Source organism: Lynx canadensis, chromosome D1, assembly GCF_007474595.2.
Source record: "Lynx canadensis isolate LIC74 chromosome D1, mLynCan4.pri.v2, whole genome shotgun sequence".
Lineage (NCBI taxonomy): Eukaryota > Metazoa > Chordata > Mammalia > Carnivora > Felidae > Lynx > Lynx canadensis.
This window is the reverse complement of record NC_044312.2, coordinates 37,673,658-37,692,902: the sequence shown is the minus strand read 5'-3', so window position 1 is coordinate 37,692,902 and position 19,245 is coordinate 37,673,658. Positions and strand designations below refer to the sequence as shown.

At 41.6% G+C, this 19,245-nt stretch overlaps 1 protein-coding gene across 2 annotated transcripts in view; it reads right to left on the bottom strand.

The window, feature by feature from the left end:
- The window catches only part of MAML2 (mastermind like transcriptional coactivator 2), a 348,182-nt gene that overhangs the window by 252,270 nt on the left and 76,667 nt on the right, over positions 1 to 19,245 (bottom strand). The window lies entirely within an intron of this gene.

The window sequence follows — 19,245 nt, the reverse complement described above, 5'->3', positions numbered from 1 at the left end:
AAAAGAGAAAAAAAAAAGTTCTTGAAAATCTCCAGGGATTTAAAAAAAATGCCCGTTTACCCCTATTTTGCAATGGCCCTGGTTGTGAAACCATCAGACTGCAAAATACTGGAGGAGTGTTGAGGGTGGATTTTAGTGACAAGATTTCCTTAAGGCTGTAAACAAACCAAATTCATTAAGAGGAAGAAACAGAGGTGGCAGATTTCATCATAAAATAAGGAAAACAGTTTCCAGCTGAATTATAGATAAAGCACAACACGCAGTTGTTCATTTTTGAAAACTCCAGTTTCTGCAGGCTGAAACAGAACATTTCAATTGGCTCAGTTCATGAAAGCCATCTGCACCTGCTCACAAAACAGCTTAAAGAAAAAAAAATCTGCACGAAGGATTTTAACGTATACAGATAATAAGGAACAGCCTCTGGCACACACACCCCGAAGAAGGAGGAGCCGTATGAAGCGAGGGGCTCGTAATTTTTTTAAACTACCAATAAATAATAATCTAAAATCAGCTTACAGCATTAGTTCAGTTTTACCTGTGGCAGCTACGCTTGCCTGTTCTGGTTGTATGTTTAAAAGTTAGGCGATTAAAATTCAATTATGTGGGTTTTTCTTTTATGTAGCCTAGGGTTGAATGAATTACTGGCAGGAAACTTTAGCTCACGAATTCAATCAAAAATCCTTTCATTTGTCAGAGCTGCTTCCTGCCCTTCTCCTTTAAACATCTGCTTCTCCAGTTCAGGGAAAACACACACACACACACACACACACACACACACACACACACACATCCTCTTTGCTGAAATAATAAGCAATCACCAAAACTTCTCTCTCTCTCTCTCCCTCCCTTTCTCTGTCTCTCTGTCTCTCTGTCTCTCTCTCTCTCACACACACACACACACACACACACACACACTCCTTTGTTGAAATAATAAACAATCACCCAAACTTCCCTTGCAAAAGTTAACAGAGTCTCCCTTAAACACACACTTGCTCCCAGTAGAGTTTATTTAATATATCTTTAATAGCTTCCTCGTACTCCTTTCTTCCTTTCCGCTTTCAAATTCTGGAAAATCTCAAGCTGACAAAAGAAGACATTTTTAAAATGCGAACCTTCGCAGGGAGAAGCCCCGGCCCAGCCCGCAGGCCAATGAGGAGGCTGCCAGGCCGTTGGGCAGCACACGCACTCCTTAAATGGCAGGCGCTTCCTGCCTGAAAAAGCCAGTTCCGCGCGCACACAGACACGCAGACACACACCCAGACACACACACGCAGACACACACACGCAGACACACACACACACACACACACACACACACACACACACACGGAGAGAAAGCAGGAGGTGCAGCTCAAGTGCCAAACAATGTGTCCGCGGCGCTGAGCGGAGTGTGGGGCAGGCCTCGCCAGGGCCATGGCCCCCGCGCCACCGCGGCCTTGGCCTTCCTTCCCGGCCGCGGACCGGGGTTTACTCCGTGCCGCCGAGAAGCCTGGCCCGTCTGGAGGAATCTGAAAGTGCCTGCCTTCTGGGCCAGAGAATAAGCCCCTTAGTCCGCCCGCCCTGCCCCTGCGCTGACCCACCGACTCCTCTTTGGGAAACTGACGCAAGGGCCGGCTTCTGTGGCTTGTCCCTTTGCCTAAAAATCCTGCTGTTTCTTTCTCTAGAGAAATCTGGAGTAAAACTTAGTAAACCTTGGGGCTATGCTGCCAAATGATCTCAAGCCGATTTTAGATCTTTTAAAATAGGATCACTTCTTTTGAGAGCCTCGGAGTCACGGAAAAGACGTGCTTTAAGAACAAACGCTCACCTGGAATCTGTAAACATTTAAAACTGGACAAAATGGTGATGTTTTACTGAGACACGGTACATAATTCAACCAGCTGTTGTACCATGGTGAAGCCTAGGAATGTTTTCATATCTAAGCTATGCCTGTAATTCTGTAAGTAGATAAGGAAACTTCCGGTTATTATACTCTTCACATGGATAGAAGAGCTTGAACTGAAATAATTCGAAAATTACTGGTATTCCCAAATGTACTACAATCAAAACATTCATAATTAACACATGTTGTAATTATTCACCCTTAAATTTAAAAAGTGAGTGATATGATTAAAGTCATTTATTATTATGTTAATAATAGTAATAACAACAGTTAACATTTCTGAGCGCTATGTACCAATTGTGATGTCAGTTATTTACATGCATGATTTCATTTAACTCCGAAAACTCTATGCAGAGCCATGATTATGCACATTTGAGGGAACATTTAGATCATTAATTTGCTGCAGGCCAGAGAGTTAGTAGGTAGCAAAGCTGTAACTTGTACCCAACAGCTGGACTCTCAAAGCCAACACCCACTAGTCAATCATCCATCCATCCATCCATCCACACACCCACACCATCCATCCATCCATCCAATACGAATGCCTATCATTTGGAAGACACAACCAAACAAAGGAGATAAGTTGAACACACAAAATTTTTTTAACACATACATCTGTTATATCCAATAACATAAGGAACAAGCAGTGTCTTAAAATGTCAGGCATCTGATAATAGCATGTACATACTGAATTGTAGAAACAATGAATAGTACAAGAAAAAAATAAGATGTCAATGAAACTGTTATTAACAAGACATTCAATACTCCTTCGACATACAAAATGTAACATTCAAGGTATTTCTCAAAAGACCAATTTTTCCTTGAATTTTCCAAAGAATTTTCAAAAATAAATTCAGGGAACATTTGGGAATAGCAAGTTTCCAAAACAAAACATGCATAGCAAGATTAGTTTTTCAGTTTTACCATTTTTTCTTTCAGTGGAAAGTTCATTGGACAAATTAAAATTTCACCCTAGACAGGATGTGAGAATGTTTTTGTAAATCACAATTTACTGTATATTAGTGCCATGTGAAAGTTTTCTTTCCCAAACAAGAACCCACATGAAACTTGGTTATTAAACCTCAAATAAACCCTTTTTACATACCTATAAGCCTCAAATTGAAATTACCTTTAAATGGGTTTTTAGATTTCTTTTTAATTCCTGAGTGTGTAGGGCAAAAGGTTACATCCTTCATATAAATTTCTGCTTTGGGCTAAAACCAATACATCCTTATTTTGAGGTTTCATCTTAAATGCATCAAGTTGATGTCACTTCAGTGTGAGCTTGTATGGGCTATAAAATCGTGCCTCAATTGCAGCTATTTCTGTATCCACCTGAATCACACTATTATGCTTCATTCTTTGCATTTCACGTTCAACAAAAAACGTGAGGGCTTATTAAGTACCAGGCTCTATCCTAGGCACTAGAGACACAAAAGGACAAAACAAACAAACAAACAAAAACAAAAAAATAAAAAAACAAAACAAAAAACCACAGTCCCTATGCTGGAGAAAGTTTTAGACTCATGAAAGAGAACGGTAAATACATCATAAGAATTGGGTAAGTCCCCAAAAGAAGCATGATCCAAATGTGTGGGGAGTCCTAAGAGAGAGTGACCAATCCAGGGAAGGCCCTCTCCTCTACAAACCATCCCTTTCATCCACTCAACAAATATTTGTTGGATTTTGAAGGATAAGCAGGTGTTACAGGTGAGGAAGGCAGAGGAAACACCATATGCAAAACCACTAAACTCTGAAAGGGATTCCACGTTCATGGATAAGGTTGAAGTCTGTACCAAATGTGGTGAAGCACAAGCAGTCAAGGGATTGAGTCTGTTTGGGGTGTGAAGGATGGCACCTGAGAAGACAGATGAGCGGCTCCTGAACGTACCCGCAAATTCCCCTTAGAAACTGAACATTCTGAGAGCTCTCTAAGGTACAATACAGATGAAGCGCGCAATCCCTTTAATACCAAGGCAGTGAGAAAATTCCTTCCATGTTTCAGTGAAAGTCCTGATGGAGTCAAGTATACCTAACTTGCTTGGTGAAGAACAATGAAGTGCTCTCACACACACAGGAGAGAAAATGCAGGCTGCACTCTTAGGGCAGTATCACACCCAGGAATGGAGCCACCCGTGGTGACTGATCAATGTGACATACAAAGTTTGAGGTCTGCTCTGAAGGTACGCACTGAGTTTGTCAATCAAGCACAGAGAACCACCTCCCTCTGACCAGCAGCTCTCACAGACTGCTCACCCTGTCTCAATTGTTAATTCCAAGTGAAACAAGGACATGATTCATACCCCCGGTTGCTTTTCTTTTCATGTGTAGCATGATCAAAAGAATAATTATACAGAGAGGAATTCTGCAAAGACAAAAATCGCGTGTGATCCTCCTTACATAAGGACCTCAGTGTGCTGCTGGGAACCCTCGGATTTGTTCTGTTGACTGCCAGCTTCAGGTTACAGGCAGGGAACCAGAACCCTCATTAACATCTTCCTAGCCTCCAACAAACAGAGAGTCAGTTTAACACACCCATTTGGTCGGGACAAGTACATATCAGACCTTGCAAAAGATTCAGACCTTGCAAAAATAATAAGCCGTAGTAAACAGTTTGATGACTTCTGAGCAGTGAAGAGGGGACACATATAGTTCCGTTAAGCTAAGCAACCCTAGAGAAAGAGTTAGGAGGGCTTGCTGAGAGAAGAATTCTGAGACAGTTCACACACCCCACACACACACACACACACACACACACACACAAAACAAAACAAGAATGTCATTATGCTTTTAAACTCTTTCCACACAACTGTTGCTTAACATCTCATACTCCCACCCCAACCCCCCCTACACACAAAGCCTCGATCAGAAAGGGAAAAGGGCAAGTTTCCTATGGGGAAAGTTTAGCATATTTTATTGGATTGGCAGATTTGGCATCTGCTTTCCAATTCATTTCACTCTGGTTACATCCAACTTTGCCCACACCACAGATGCCCATGCCCCTAGCATGCCTCACAGAGGAGAAGGTGGCTAAAAAAAACCCCACTCTCTCAGGACTGCTGGTCGCCCTTTCGATTCTGAACCACTAACGTCAGGCGGGCCATCAGTGCTGGCCCAATTCTAGTGTGCTTTTCTGGGTCCCCTCACTCTGTCATTCTCCTACATGGCTATTTCCCACCTCTCCCTCTCTCCTCATACCTCCCGCATGTTGTGCCTAATTATTAGTCTAATTCACTGGATGGAAGTGATTCCTATACCACTGAGAAAACAGAAGCAAACAGAAGAGAACGTCCACAACTGCTACCAACATGTCTACCCACTTAACTGATTAAAAATTTTTAATGTTTATTTATTTATTTAAAAAATTGTTTAATGTTTATTTATTTTTGAGACACAGAGAGACAGAGCATGAACGGGGGAGGGTCAGAGAGAGAGGGAGACACAGAATCGGAAACAGGCTCCAGGCTCTGAGCTGTCAGCACAGAGCCCAACACGGGGCTCGAACTCACGAACTGTGAGATCATGACCAGAGCCGAAGTCGGACACTTAACTGACGGAGCCACCCAGGTGCCCCAATGTTTATTTATTTTTGAGAGAGACAGAAAGAGTGTGAGTGCGGAAGGGGCAGAGAGAGAGGAAGGGAGACACAGAATCTAAAGGAGGTCCCAGGCTCTGGGCTGTCAGCACAGAGCCCAATGCAGGGCTAAAACTCATGAACCGTGAGATCATGACCTGAGCCAAAGTCAGACGTTTAACCAACTGAGCCACCCAGGCGCCCCCCACTTAGCTGATTATTTATCCCTGCCTTCTCCAATATGGTAGTCCCTAGCCACATGTGGCGGCCATTGATCACTTGAAATGTGGCCTGTCCAAATCGAGAGGTGCTGTTTATGTAAAATACACTGGATTTTGAAAATTTAGTATACAAAATGAATGGAAAATCTCAATAACTTTTTTCATTTTCAGTACATGTTTTAGAGATAATAATTTGTATATATTGGTTCAAAGAGTCATGAAAATTAATTGCACCTGGTCCTTTTACTTTTTTTTTTTAAACATGGCTTCTAGAATTTTAACATTATGTAAGTGGCTCACATTGTGTTTGTTTGGGACGGTGCTGCTCTATTCTCTGCAATTACTGTGAAGGAACTCCCCATGTTGTCAGCTAAGACCAAGCCACCTCCCTCCCTGTGCATTAGAACCCTTTCCTCCCTCCCACTCATGGCCTTCACTTTAGCTGTTCTCGCTGCTTTTCCTCTTCACCAGTTTCCCCCCTCTAACAGGATCATGCTCATCTGCAGCAAACATGTTGCTGTATCTCCTAACTAATAAGAAACACCTCTTGACCACACATCTCAACTTACCACCTCATTTCTTTCTAACTTCTCAAAAATGTTGTCTACACTCAGTCTACAATTCTTTCAGTTGCATCTTTTATGCATCTCCTCCAACCTCTTCCCACACCGCCAAAATGGCTCCTGTCAAGGCAGTGTGCTGGAGCTAGTAGGAGCCAACTGGTAAATATTCAAGAATTTTGCAAGCTTTGTCTTAAACCATTGGCAGCTTGAAGTTGGCTATGATGGGAATATTTACAACATGGAAATTGGTAGACGCTACAAGTCAGGAGAGCCAGTGTCTTGGCAGAGCACCGATTGGAAGTTAGCAATGGCCTCTATCACTTTATACTCAATTACCATTCTTCAGCTTACAACTTATTTGTAGCATTTGATATGGACAAACACTTCCTCCTTCTTAACTTTTCTTCTCTGCCTCTTACGGCACCATCTTCTATGTCATCTCCCACGCTGGACATGTTTTCTCTGTCCTTTGCTAGCTCGCTTCATCTGTCTGACCTCTAATATTGGAGAGTCTTAGCACTCAGGCCTAACATCTCTTCTTCTCTTTATCTACACTTCTTTTCTGGTGTTTTCAGTCTTATGGTCTTAAATACCCAAATGTATACTTTTAGGCCAGGTCTTGCCCATGAATTCCAGCTTACTCATACCCCTGCCACTTGAATGGCTAATAGGCACGTCAAACTGGACACGTTTATGATGAAAATTTTAATTCTCCATCTTCCCTTCTTTCCCTGTTACCAAACTTGATATTCCAATAATACCCCAGCTCAGCAGATGGCAATTCCAGTTGTATAGGCCCCACGTATTGATTTATCCTTGGTTCCGCTCTTTCTCTGATACCCCAAATCCAGTGTTGGCACTCCAATGGGCCCTATCTTCAGAAAATATCCCCATTTCTTAGAATAAGAGCAAATCTTTCTAATGGTCTACAAAGCCCTACAAGTTACCCCCATTGCCTTTCTGACCTTCTCTCCCACCAATCTCCCTTACCTTACTCCTATCCAGCTAGAATATCTTAGTCAAAAAGATGCTCCTGGCCAGAGGCTCTGTACGTGTTATTCTCTCTGCCTGATAATTCTTCTCCCAGATGGTCACATGGCTCATTCCCAGACCTTCTGCAAGACAATTCTATATGAAATGTATCCCCAACTTGGCATTTACCACTATATGATATACTATATTGTTATGTATGTTTATCATCTGGCCTCAGCAGACAAATTATTTGTTTTTCAGTATTTTACATTTAGTACCCATGAGTACCAAAATCTCAGTTAAATGTTTGTTTGAATGAATGCAGAACCTGGTGCCACGCTACCACCAGCTTTGGATCATAAAGAAAGCTACTATTGCTTTCTGTTTTGTACGCAAAGCATTAAGTGAAGGGCACATATTAAATGGCAAAATATTCTATTTCTCTACCAGGCCACATGTGTATATGGACTCGTAGTGAGGGAGGCCTTTTGGCTGGCAAAACAATTAAATCTGACTCAATTCAGAATTAATAGTGACTCATTTGGTGATAATGGTATTGCAAACATTTTCTTTTTTATTGCCTTTGTAAAAGGGGGACTTTCGGGATGTCTTCACCTGAAAGCCCTCTCAATTTCATTCTGGGGGTGACTGCAGGAAGAACTCTGATGGGAAGAACTGGAATTATCCCCTAGGACCATGGCCCTGGTTGGTTTGTGGTGGGGTGGAGTGGGGTGGAGGGCAGGGAGTCTGGGACAGTGAAACTTATGCCAAAGGTATTAACAATAAAATAGTCTTTACAGATTACATATACATAACAAAGGTGGTTTTTACCTCACCACCTCTTTCTCTCCGGCCATTGATTTGCCCAGAAAACCTAGGCTGAAGTTGCCAGTCCCCCAAACTCCTACCTCTCTTTAGTAAACTAAAGGTGGTGGAGGACAGGTGGGAGGCAACCCTTTCATCTCCATCATCCCCAGGATTTTTACAGGTGGACATTTTCTCATAGCTCTGTAGTTAGAATTCAAAACACATCTCGTGACTCATACACAGTGACTGGCAGTCTATAGTACCATTTTTTTCCTTCAAGATATCGAGATAATTAGGTAGGCCTAATTTTAATAATCTTTTATAACATTATTTTATGGGAAATTGCATTATTAGATCCAAATTGTTGCTTCATAACTGAGTTTTTGGAATATAAATTGTTTATACATTGGAAAATGCCTGTAATTATTATTAATTGGGTTTCTAGTCAGGTCCAAAGACCAAGTATGTTTTAACCATCTATGGTGGTAAAAACAATCAGCAGTGATTATCTCTTGATTTGGGGGTATTAGAGGTTCGATCCACAGTTGAAACTGTTAGAAAAGCATCAGTGGAAAAAAAATAAGCCTAGAAATAAGGACAAAACAAATCATTTAAGCACTAGACCGTATAGCTAGAACACTCCTAGATATGTGGCCTGGTTGTTATCCATTCTGTTCTGCATAAATGTTTTTTATGATGTTGGGGAATATGTGCTCTCTCTCTTTTACACACTCCACCACAACACACAGATATGCACAGAAGGTAGGTGAGTCAATCAAAATTTATTGAAAATCAAAAAAGTACTATACATGGGGTTGAATTCTCTAAATAATGTGTTAATAGCTACCTCCTACATAGGTATGAAGTATTTCACATGCATATATCTAATCCCCACAAATACGAAAGCAAACCCCTATGTGATGCTTTGTGCAGTGTACTATTCTGTCTTTTACCTTAATTCACTCCTTTAAGATGCACAACAGGCCAGGAGCGCCTGTGTGGCTCAATCGGTTACGCTTCCAACTCAGGTCACGATCGCATGGGTTTGAGCTGGTAGCACAGAGCCTAATGCGGGGCTCCATCCAGAGTGGTTGAGATCATGACCTGAGCCGATATCAAGAGCCTGATGCTTACTAACTGAGCTACCCGGGTGCCCCACATCTTGTCTCTTTAAATACTGAGTTCCTCCAAGTCTATTGGTGTGCCTTAAAATTATTTTGCATAACCTCCCAAGCACAGAAATGTCCAGGGCTCTGCCCCTAGTAGATACTCTACACAGGAAAGAGATTCACACAGAGTGATTTTGCATTGTACGTAAAGATGAGAAAAAAAAAATACTCATCAACACCAGAGCTTCCCTTTGTTTCTGAGAAAAATGCCAAGAAAAACTGACTTGATTTTCTAAATCTTCCTTTGATTTACTCTACTAGAGGAAAATCATGCTAAAATAACTACTGAAAGCCACCCGAGATGTGCTGATCTAACATGACAAATGCCAAGGAATTTAGACACTAAATTGATCTTGGAATCTAAGCTCCCCTTCTAACTCCAACAGAAGAGAAATCATAATATCCACATGGAGCAGAATCCTTCCTACCTAGATGACGGGCTTGTCATGTACTGAAAGCAGACAGGTAGCTCCACTGCATATTGTTTACCAAGCAGCTAAGGTAGTTACTTCTGCACCCAAGCAAGTGCTGCCCGTTTACAGTATCGATTACTGGGATTTTTTGGGAGTACACAGAGACTGGCCACCAAAATGTGCCTAAAATCTTCAGCAGTTCATTTGATACCTTTCTCTGCATTGAGAAGGAAAACCTGGGATACAGACCCCACTTCTCAGAAAAGGGGACGCCGTTCCAGTATGTGTTTCAAGTGATTTATATTTTCTGACAATAAAGGTAAATTCTCTTACAGGATTTACGGCACAATTCTCAGCCATCTGAGCTCCGTTTATTTCACCTTGTCTCACTGCTCAGAGAATTACAATTAGATGGAACACCTCGTGTCAAAGCATCTAACAGGTCCAGCATGGCACATTGTGACTGTGGCAAATACTTTTCTCTGTGAAAATCACCAAAGCTTATAAGTAGTCACTATGTCCCCCTCGTTATGACATAGCTAAGAAAGAAGTGACAAACTCTTTAACAAAGCATGTAGGAATAAATACAATAAACTGAAAACATAATTTAAACTTTTTTTTTTCTAAAGATAAGAACTTGTGTGGGACTTCTGGAGGAATTTTGATAGGTCCTTTAGGATCATTTTAAAACACTCAGGGAATTCTACTCCTGAAACCAATATTGCATTGTCTGTTAATTAACTAAATTAATTAAAAAGGAAAGAAAAAAAACACAAGGAAAATGCATTTGAAATTAATAGTGGTAAATCTGCATACAAAAACAAAAACAGCCATCGAGAGACTTTCACTCAAGATAAAGTTCGACTAACTCTATGCAAATAGTAATAGCACTTTCTAGAAAGAGTTCTAAAGTAAGTCACACACACAACCTCAGTAGCAGCACAAAACATCCTTTGTTGCCGGACGTGAGAAAAAACACACTCGCATCTAAAAAAAGCCATAGGAAGGAAGTGGAAAGAACTCAGGGGCGAGTGGGAGTGCAAAGGAATGCTCTAGCTCTTTTTTTTTTTTAAACACGTAAGCTTGCTGTGCCTTTACAGTGGGGCAGCAGTTCAAGTAAGTGAAGCAAAATCTTTGTGATGCGTTTTTCCCATCCCAAAGGTGCACTATCAGCCAAATAGATTTGAAAATCCTGATAAAGGCATGTTGATATTTGGCAGTATTTGATTGCCCCAAGCTAAAAAAAGTTCTTTAAAAAAAAATCAAAGAAACCCAAACCACCTGCCTTACATTCTAATTCATACATCTCCAAACAACTTTGATGGCCAACAGAAGAATGAAAAGAAAAGTTATCCGAGAGCAAAGACAGGGAAGAAAACATTCTGCCGAAATTCTGCAGGGTTAACAAAATGGGCTATGTCTGATAGAGGATAGATTGAAGGCTCTTTTGAGAACACAAATATGATCATGCTGCCCTCCCCCTCCCCCCCCCCCCCCCCACCCCCCCCCCCCCCCCCCCCCCCCCCGTTTAAAATCCTTTAATACCTTCTCATTGTACTATGGAGAAACACAAAATTATCAATACGGTTCACAAAGCTCTTGGTAATTTGGTTGCTGCGTATCTGCCAGGCATAATGTGAGGGCTCACACCAGTTGAACACATCTGTTCCAGGCACAGAAATGCTGATGATTTTCAGTGTCCCCATTTTTCAGGAGGAGGAACTAGAGAAGTTGAGTTACTTGATAAGATCAGAAAGCTGGGGAGCAACTGTGTCAGACACTGTTTATGGAGGAAATCAATGCACATTTCCAATACCCTTTCACTTGGCTGCCTCCGTTAGCGCAGCCAGAAAATCCACGTTCTCACTCTCCTGCTTTCCTTACCATTTGGGTTGTGCTCTGACCAATGGTGTGTAGGCAGAAGTTCCCCAGATGACTTCTGAGCTTTTAGCTTTTCTGAGGAGAGGACCTGGCATTACACGTCTTTCCCCTTCCTCCTGCCTCCAACGGGGCCATCCTGCCCGAGGCCACTTCAACACCCAGAAATGGCAAAGCAACAAACTCAGAAAGCAGAGCAGCAGAGGCAAAGGGCCAGGACCTGTGAGGAACTCATCAAACCTTCAGCAACCCCGGACTGCTTCTTCTTAGCCTTTTTGTTTCGTGGCGACAATATGCTGTGCTTTATACATTAACCTCACCAAGGCAGGCTTTCTGTTCTTTGGAGCCCAAGGTATTTCTAAGGGAAACAGCTGTGAGACCAGGATTCTAACTAGGAAATCTGATTCCAGAGCCCAGGAGCCAAACCCCATTCCTTCTTGTTTCACTCTGTCGTTTTCACTCTCTTCACTTTGGCCACACCGAACTCTAAATGTTTCTTCCTGCCCCCAAACCTTTGCTCTTCCCTCTGCCTGGAGGAATTCCTATGTATCCTTCATACCTCAGCTTAAACATCACCTCCTCAGGGCAGCGTTTCCTGATCTTTGTTCATGTTCCAGACAAAATCAGTTCCCATAAAAGCGTATCTATGGTTACTGCCATACGTGTCCTCGGTAGCACTTACCACAATTACAAACAGGTAAGTATTTAATGCATCTTTCCATGTGACGTGATAGGCTCATGAGGTTAGAAACCGTGTTCTGAATGTACATGGTAGGCAGTCAATACATATTTCTTGAATGAATGGCTAAAGCAGGCATTCCTCACCCTAAGTTTGTTCCTGAGCTAGACAGATGGAGATAGGAAGTCACTTATCTTACACATCTGCAACCTCAGAAGCACATCGGGCTGGAATACATCTTGTTTGACTCTATTAACTGCCATAAATATCTCAACAGAAAGGAGGGAAGCAAACTGAGCTCCACTGGCTGAGTGTGAAGACAGAGCAGATCCTATTAAGAAAGAAAGGAATATTTCTAGTCCCAAGGCAGGGGCCATCCCAGAATTAGAAAAGTACTACAAGAAGAAAACAGTGTGTGTCAGGATGGGAACTACAAATGAAAACTGGGAATACCTTGCAAAGACACAATTTTCAGCAGGCCAAACATAGATACCATATAGTATTTTCTGTGATCCCGAGTTTTGCAGTCAGCATTCTGGGAGGCTTTTCTGTGGGAAAATGTTTCCAATTTTAGAGTGGAGTTGTAGGAAAATGTCTCAATTTATATAAACTTTGCTTTATTGCCAAATTTCCTGTAGCCTGTCTATTCCATTAAGCAAGAGATAACTGGTTTGCATCATCTTTTCAAAATCACAGTTCTTTGTACCATTAGAAGACGCTCTCGTCACCCTGCAACTGGTCTTTTTATCCTTTTGTCTCCATTAGGCTGTAAATTCTTGAAAGTAGGAATCTTGTATTGATTTCATTTTGGATTTTTAACATAGTGCTGGCACAGAATACAAACCCACTCTATCTTGTTATTATAATGAATAAACAAAATGCACAGGCATGGGAGGCATTTAGTAAATACATGTCAAATTGAATTTTTGATACACGACTTGGAATTGTTTCCCTTTCAAGGTATTCGTTCAGGGAGCATAACTACAGAGCCCACAATCCAACAAAGCCTTCACTATGGAGAAAAGCTAGAAGAGCCTTTGCGTTTTCAAGACAATATGAATTAAAATGGCAACCTCCTTTTTATCATGTGGATATTTCAAGTGCAAACACAACTCAAAACTTGAGATAAAAAAAAAAAAACAAAAACAAAAAACCCTGTCATATTTCTCTGTTCACCAATCCTGGCCATCTTTTGTGTTCTGTCTTCACTTTGGATCTGGGAGGTCTTAGGAAAGACCCTAAGGAAAGACCCTAAGACCCTAAGGAGGTCCTTAGGGGAGGAAAGGAAGGAGAGACCGATGTGGGACAGGAAAGACAGCGAGTAACAGAAAGGAACAAAATGGACTGGGATAAGGAGCCAAGGGCGGGCACTGGAATAACAACAGAAGATACGCAGAATGGAAGTCGATTCCCTCTCTTCTTCTCCAGTCTCTAATTTCTCATCTCTAATAAAAATGTATGCACATCTGTCTATTCGATCCTAATTTCATAATGCAATTTTCATAACATTTTTTAAGAAAAGTTAATCGAGAGCTGAATGTCTTCAATTTTTATAACAACAAGCTTGTGGTTTTTGACATCTTTTGTTCCCATTCATTAAAACCATCAACTAAGTCCAGGGTAGGGCAGTACTGAGGCCTTGGGAACGCTCTTAATGGATGATAAATACAATCTATTTTCACATTTACAGAAAGTGAAACTTGGGTACTGTACATGGTAATCCGCCTACTTTGTAAATATCCCGTGTTTTCATCTGCATATTGTACCAATTAAACACATGTTGGTATTGACTCAGTCACCCGAGTGGCTTACAGAAATGTGAATGGAATCCAGTCCTGACGTGGGATAGAACCACGACCAAAAGCACATTAGTAGCAAGAAAAAAAGTTTGTTTCGAATATATGGATTATATTTTCTAGTGTCTTACCGAAGAATGAAACTGAAAGAGGCAGCTTTGAAGAAATTTGCACGTGTCTGAAACCCACATCCTGTTGTTATCCACTGCCCTGGCACAGAGAAACTGGGAGATGAACATTCTCATTAGGGCCCCATTAGCTCTGATTTGCAGAGGCCTTCTCTAAAGAGGGAAGTCACTTTCATCCCTCATCCCCCTCCACATGGCTGGGCCGCGGACCAGGCATCACCACCGACCAGCATCATTCCCTGAGCGAACATCTAAGCCCAAGAATACGGTGGTCTAATCCGGGGTGCTTAGAAGTTAAGTTTCAAAGATTCTCTATATGCTTCATTCCAGCCACTCTCAGGAGATCCCAAATCACCCACGAGCTGAGGCCCATGTGTCTAGCGCCTAAAAGAAATTATAACAATAAGGAGAGGACTAATGGGAATCAGCCAGTGAGAATAAGAGCCACATGGAGTACTCAGACTTTCGTTCCTTCTTATTTATTTACTTGGTTGCAATGCCTGTGCTTTTCCTTCAGGCAGATGTTGGTATCTTAGCCTTTTGTACAGGAAGCTGTGGAAGCAGGGGAGGATGGCTGGTAGGAAACGGGAGGAGGGCCTGCCAGTGGGAGCAAAGACTATTTTATAGGCCAAATGGCATTTTCTGTTGGCCCAGTGACTTTTTTTGAAAAAAAAAAAAAAAAAATGATTTGTAACTCTGTGCAGAGCCCTTTCGAAGGGCGAAAACAATCCCGATGACCTTATGGTCCGAACCATTGCGGGGTGTTGCTTTAAACTTGTATCTTGAAGTTCCCCCTTTATGTTAGTCTGCTTTACAACCACAGACTCTTCCTAATGGCTACCCACATGTCTTTTTAATTTTCTAAGAGGAGCCCAGGCCCCTTCAAGATGTTCCACCAACTCAGCCCTGTCTCCCTCAGATGTTTCTCCTTTTTCTTCTTCTGAGAAGCACGTGTTGATAGACTACAGGGAATTAAGATTTATTTTTTAGACAGTGTTTTCCCCGCAACTGTAAGTCGGCCTTGCTCGCAAGGCGGGGGGGCAAACGATTCCAATACGCTTTGCTCCGGTGCTACCATCCCAACGACGCTTTAAAATGAGAACTGTGGGGAGCGAGGTGAAAAACTGGCCTCCATCTGGAAGCATTTACGCACAGAGGTGTCTTTCACTTCAGTTGTCTGTCTAGAATTTCCACTTATGAACCGGCTTGCCCTTCTGCTTTGGGTATGCCGAAGACAACTGTTGGCAAAATCCATTTTATGCAACAATCTAGAGGCTCCTTCAGACTCCATCAGTCTGGAAAGGGCAACCGTGACTCACAAGATTCCCCCGACACACATGCAAGAGTCAGAAGCCAAGGAGAGAGCCAAGCTCTGATGCCAAGGGTGGCCGCCAGCCTACCTGACACGTCAGGGTACTGTTGTCAAACCAGTTTCCTGCTTGGAAGACCGTGACTCCTCTCAGTAAAGGTGTCAGCACCTCTTTTCCTGAACAATCTGAACGTGAACGACAGGGCCTGAGTCCAAACGGAAGGTGTCTTTAATCTTTTTTGTGGTTCGATATAAAGGTTACCCGAAGAAAACCCTAGGACATGCTTTCGAGATACTGACTTCTGATTAAAAAAAAAAAAAAAAAAAAAAAAATAATAATAATAATAATAATAAGTATGTCATGTCCAGATTCAGTCATTCCTTTAAGGAAGCAGGGAAGAGGGGTTGCTGGACATCCGCAGAGAAGAAAGACTGTACAACAGAACACTCTATAATCCTAGGACACCTGTGCCACATTGCTAAAGGCCTGTCAGTTGGAGGCCTCCCCGAAGTGCAGATTCTGACTGTGGGTATGTCTGGGCCTGTGGTCACTCTGTGTGGTGTGTGGCAGAGGGGGGCAAAGCAGCAGAGTCCAGAGAGACAGTGGTAGAAGAAAACAGAGAGAACGCCTAGAAGTCAAAGAGACAGACACCACACCACCTATTCTCAACCCTCTTCTCCTTCGTCCATCCCCTCACCCCGCTCTGAATGCCAATGTGAACCTAGCTTGAGACCACGAGAGAAGGACAAGAGAATTACAGAGATACTGACCCCGAGCCGTTGATGTTACTGAATCCGCTAAATTACTACCAGCAATGACCTATCTTTGCACAGAAATACTGTGATGTGAGAGAAAGAAAAAAAAAAATCTATTTGCCTCAAACACTGTTAGTCATTTGGCAGCTCCCCTCACCCCCCCAAATCCTAAAAACTCCTAGTTGATTTGGTACAGAGACAGAGCAAGTAAGCAGCTATTTATTCTTAGAAGGCTTTCTGGGGAGAGGGCAGTTTTGAAAAACCCAAGCAAAACTGAATATCCTTCAGAAGGAAAAATCAAGTTAAAGCATCCTAGAGCCTCATAATTCATTTCTAATTTTATGCCTTCAACAACCTAGCACCATTACCCATCCGCTGGTTCATGGCATTTTTTTTTAAACGAAGGACAAGACACATTATATTGTTGTAACACACCAATTGCTTCTGTTAGCTGTTTGTATTTATGTGTACACAAGTCTGTAACTTCTTCTTCTGTGTAAAGCAAAGATACCAGCTTATGGGTACTTGGCTCACCCTTAGTCCCTTTAATAGCACTAAACGATCATCAGAGAATTTAAAAAAGAAGTACGACATAATGAATGGGAAGAGCAAAATAACCTCGCATGGTCACTAGTGAGCTATGGGAAATTTACAAGTGACTTCAACTCCCTGAGCCTCGTACTGCTCATCTATGAAATGAAGAGTTGGATTAGGTCACTCTTTCGAAAGGCTATATGTTCAAAATCGTTTGGTTACAAGCAACCAAGTTGTCTAATCAGGCAACTTTATAATTCTTTTTTTTTCACCAACATGGACTATGTCCTATTTCCAATCTGTCACCATGAACAAAAATTTTAGGGCGCCTGGGTTGGCTGAGTCGGTTAAGCGGCCAACTTCGGCTCAGGTCATATCTTGCAGTTTGTGGGTTCGAGCCCCACGTCGGGCTCTGTGCTGACAGCAAGGAGCCTGGAGCCTGCTTCAGATTCGGTGTCTTCTTCTCTCTCTGCCCCTTCCCTGCTCACGCTCTGTCTCTCCAAAATAAATAAACTTAAAAAAAATTAAATTTTAAATTTACATTTGATCGGGTCAGAGTTCACAAAAACTCATGGCATTCTCTGACTAAAGAGCCATTTCCCTCCTGGCTTGTTATTCTCAATATTAGAGTTTTCAAAAGGTGGTCTGAAGTCCTTGCATTTGCTAGGATCCACCCAACGTCGACTGAACCAGAATATCTAGAGACGGTACCCAGAAATTTCCACTTTTCACAAGCATCCTGTGACATTCTGACATGCACTAAAGTTTGAGCACCGCTGATCTGGAAATAAGTGTCACTAAAAGTATGAAATTTAGACTTGAGTTGGTAAAAGTGATACAGAGGGTCTTACGGTTAAAACAGAGTTCAGTCACAAATTCAGGTCTTTACTTTTCTAAAGTTGCTGATTTTAAGTAATTTTTAATGTGCTCAGAGATAGATTTAACTTAACCTTCAATTAGCATTACCTACTGCATAAGTAAATTCACAGAAATCAAAGTAAAAACACTTCCCCCAGGATTTTGATTACTGCCCATTTTGCTTCTTTTTATTTTTCCCTTCCGGTCACCATTTTTTAAAAATTTTCATTTTTCTATCCTAATTAATGCTCTGCTTCATTTGTCACCCAAGAGATGGCAAGTTTTTAGATCCACTGGTTGCAAGGACCATATTTTTATGGTGTACTATAATATCACCTTCTTGCATTTTCTGGCTTCTTTTCAATCCTATCAGCTATTAATAACCAAAGAATTTATGCTGGGGCACCTGGGTGGCTCAGTTGGTTAGGCATCTGACTTCAGTTCAGGTGATGATCTCCTGGTTCGTGAGTTCAAGCCCGTGTCAGGCTCTGTGCTGACAGGTCAGAGCCTAGAGCCTGCTTGGATTCTGTGTCTCCCTCTCTCTCTGCTCCTCCCCTGCTCATGCTCTGTCTCTTTTCCTCTCAAAAATAAAGATTAAAAAAACGAATTTATGCTTATTTTGCATCTATGTGTTTATTGATCTCTATTCAGATAGGTTTAATAGTAATCATTACAGTCTTACCTAGTAGCTAAACTGCTTCCCCAGGAATTAGGGGGAGAAAAGTTTAGGAATTTCTATTCTAGTTCATGTATCTGAATGAGTTGAGTATACACGATATTATAATATCTACACAAATGATTTATTCTCAAGTACTTTATTCACCTCAGATTAGTTGTATTGTTACTTCTTTAACCAGTTGTAATTCTTTTCTTTTATTACACGTCACTAAAAAAGTTCTCCAAAATACCATGTCTAACTCAGGTATGTTTTCAGTATACTTCCTATAGCTGCTAGAAGGAGGAACTAAGATCCATAAGACAGAACAACATGTTAATGTTGTTAATGCTAAATGGCCAACAAGTCATTTAAAAGGCAAGATAAAACAGATCAACATAAGTACACTGAATCAAAAAAAAAAAAAGGTTAAAGCCATTATAATTCCAATAATTTAACAGCAATATTAGTCATTGTTATTTCATAATAATATGTTCAGCATTTCTAAAATATTTCTCAATCAAAAATGTTCATGTATCTTGCAAAAAAAAAATCAAACTATTAATGAATCATACATAGCACCTTAAAAGGAAGTCTGGTGTCCATTATGCCTCAAGGCAGATGACCCCACACGGATGATGTGCATTCACCCAAGGGAGAGCCAAGATGGCTCCGTAGGAAAGGAAAGGCAGAACGGGGTCCTGACATTTTACACACCCCCTAAGCACAAGGGAAATTCCTTTTGATTCTGTACTTTGGCTCTGCAGGTGTGGAGGGAGCCTCGTGTGGCCACAGGGACTACTTTGAGGCGTCAAAGTGGTAAGTACCATTAAAAGAGCAGCCATTTTGGAGTCAAGACATGAACATATGTCCTGTGATCTTTACTTACCAGTCGTAGAACCCAGAACATGCCACAGTCTCCCTAAGCCTGTTTGTGCCCTCATAAAAGAACTGTGACACTCATGTAGTAAAATACCTCCTTCTTGGGGCTTTTGTGAGGAAAAATTGGATTAATGTAGGGAAATGTCTCTGACATAAGTGTTGGTTAGAA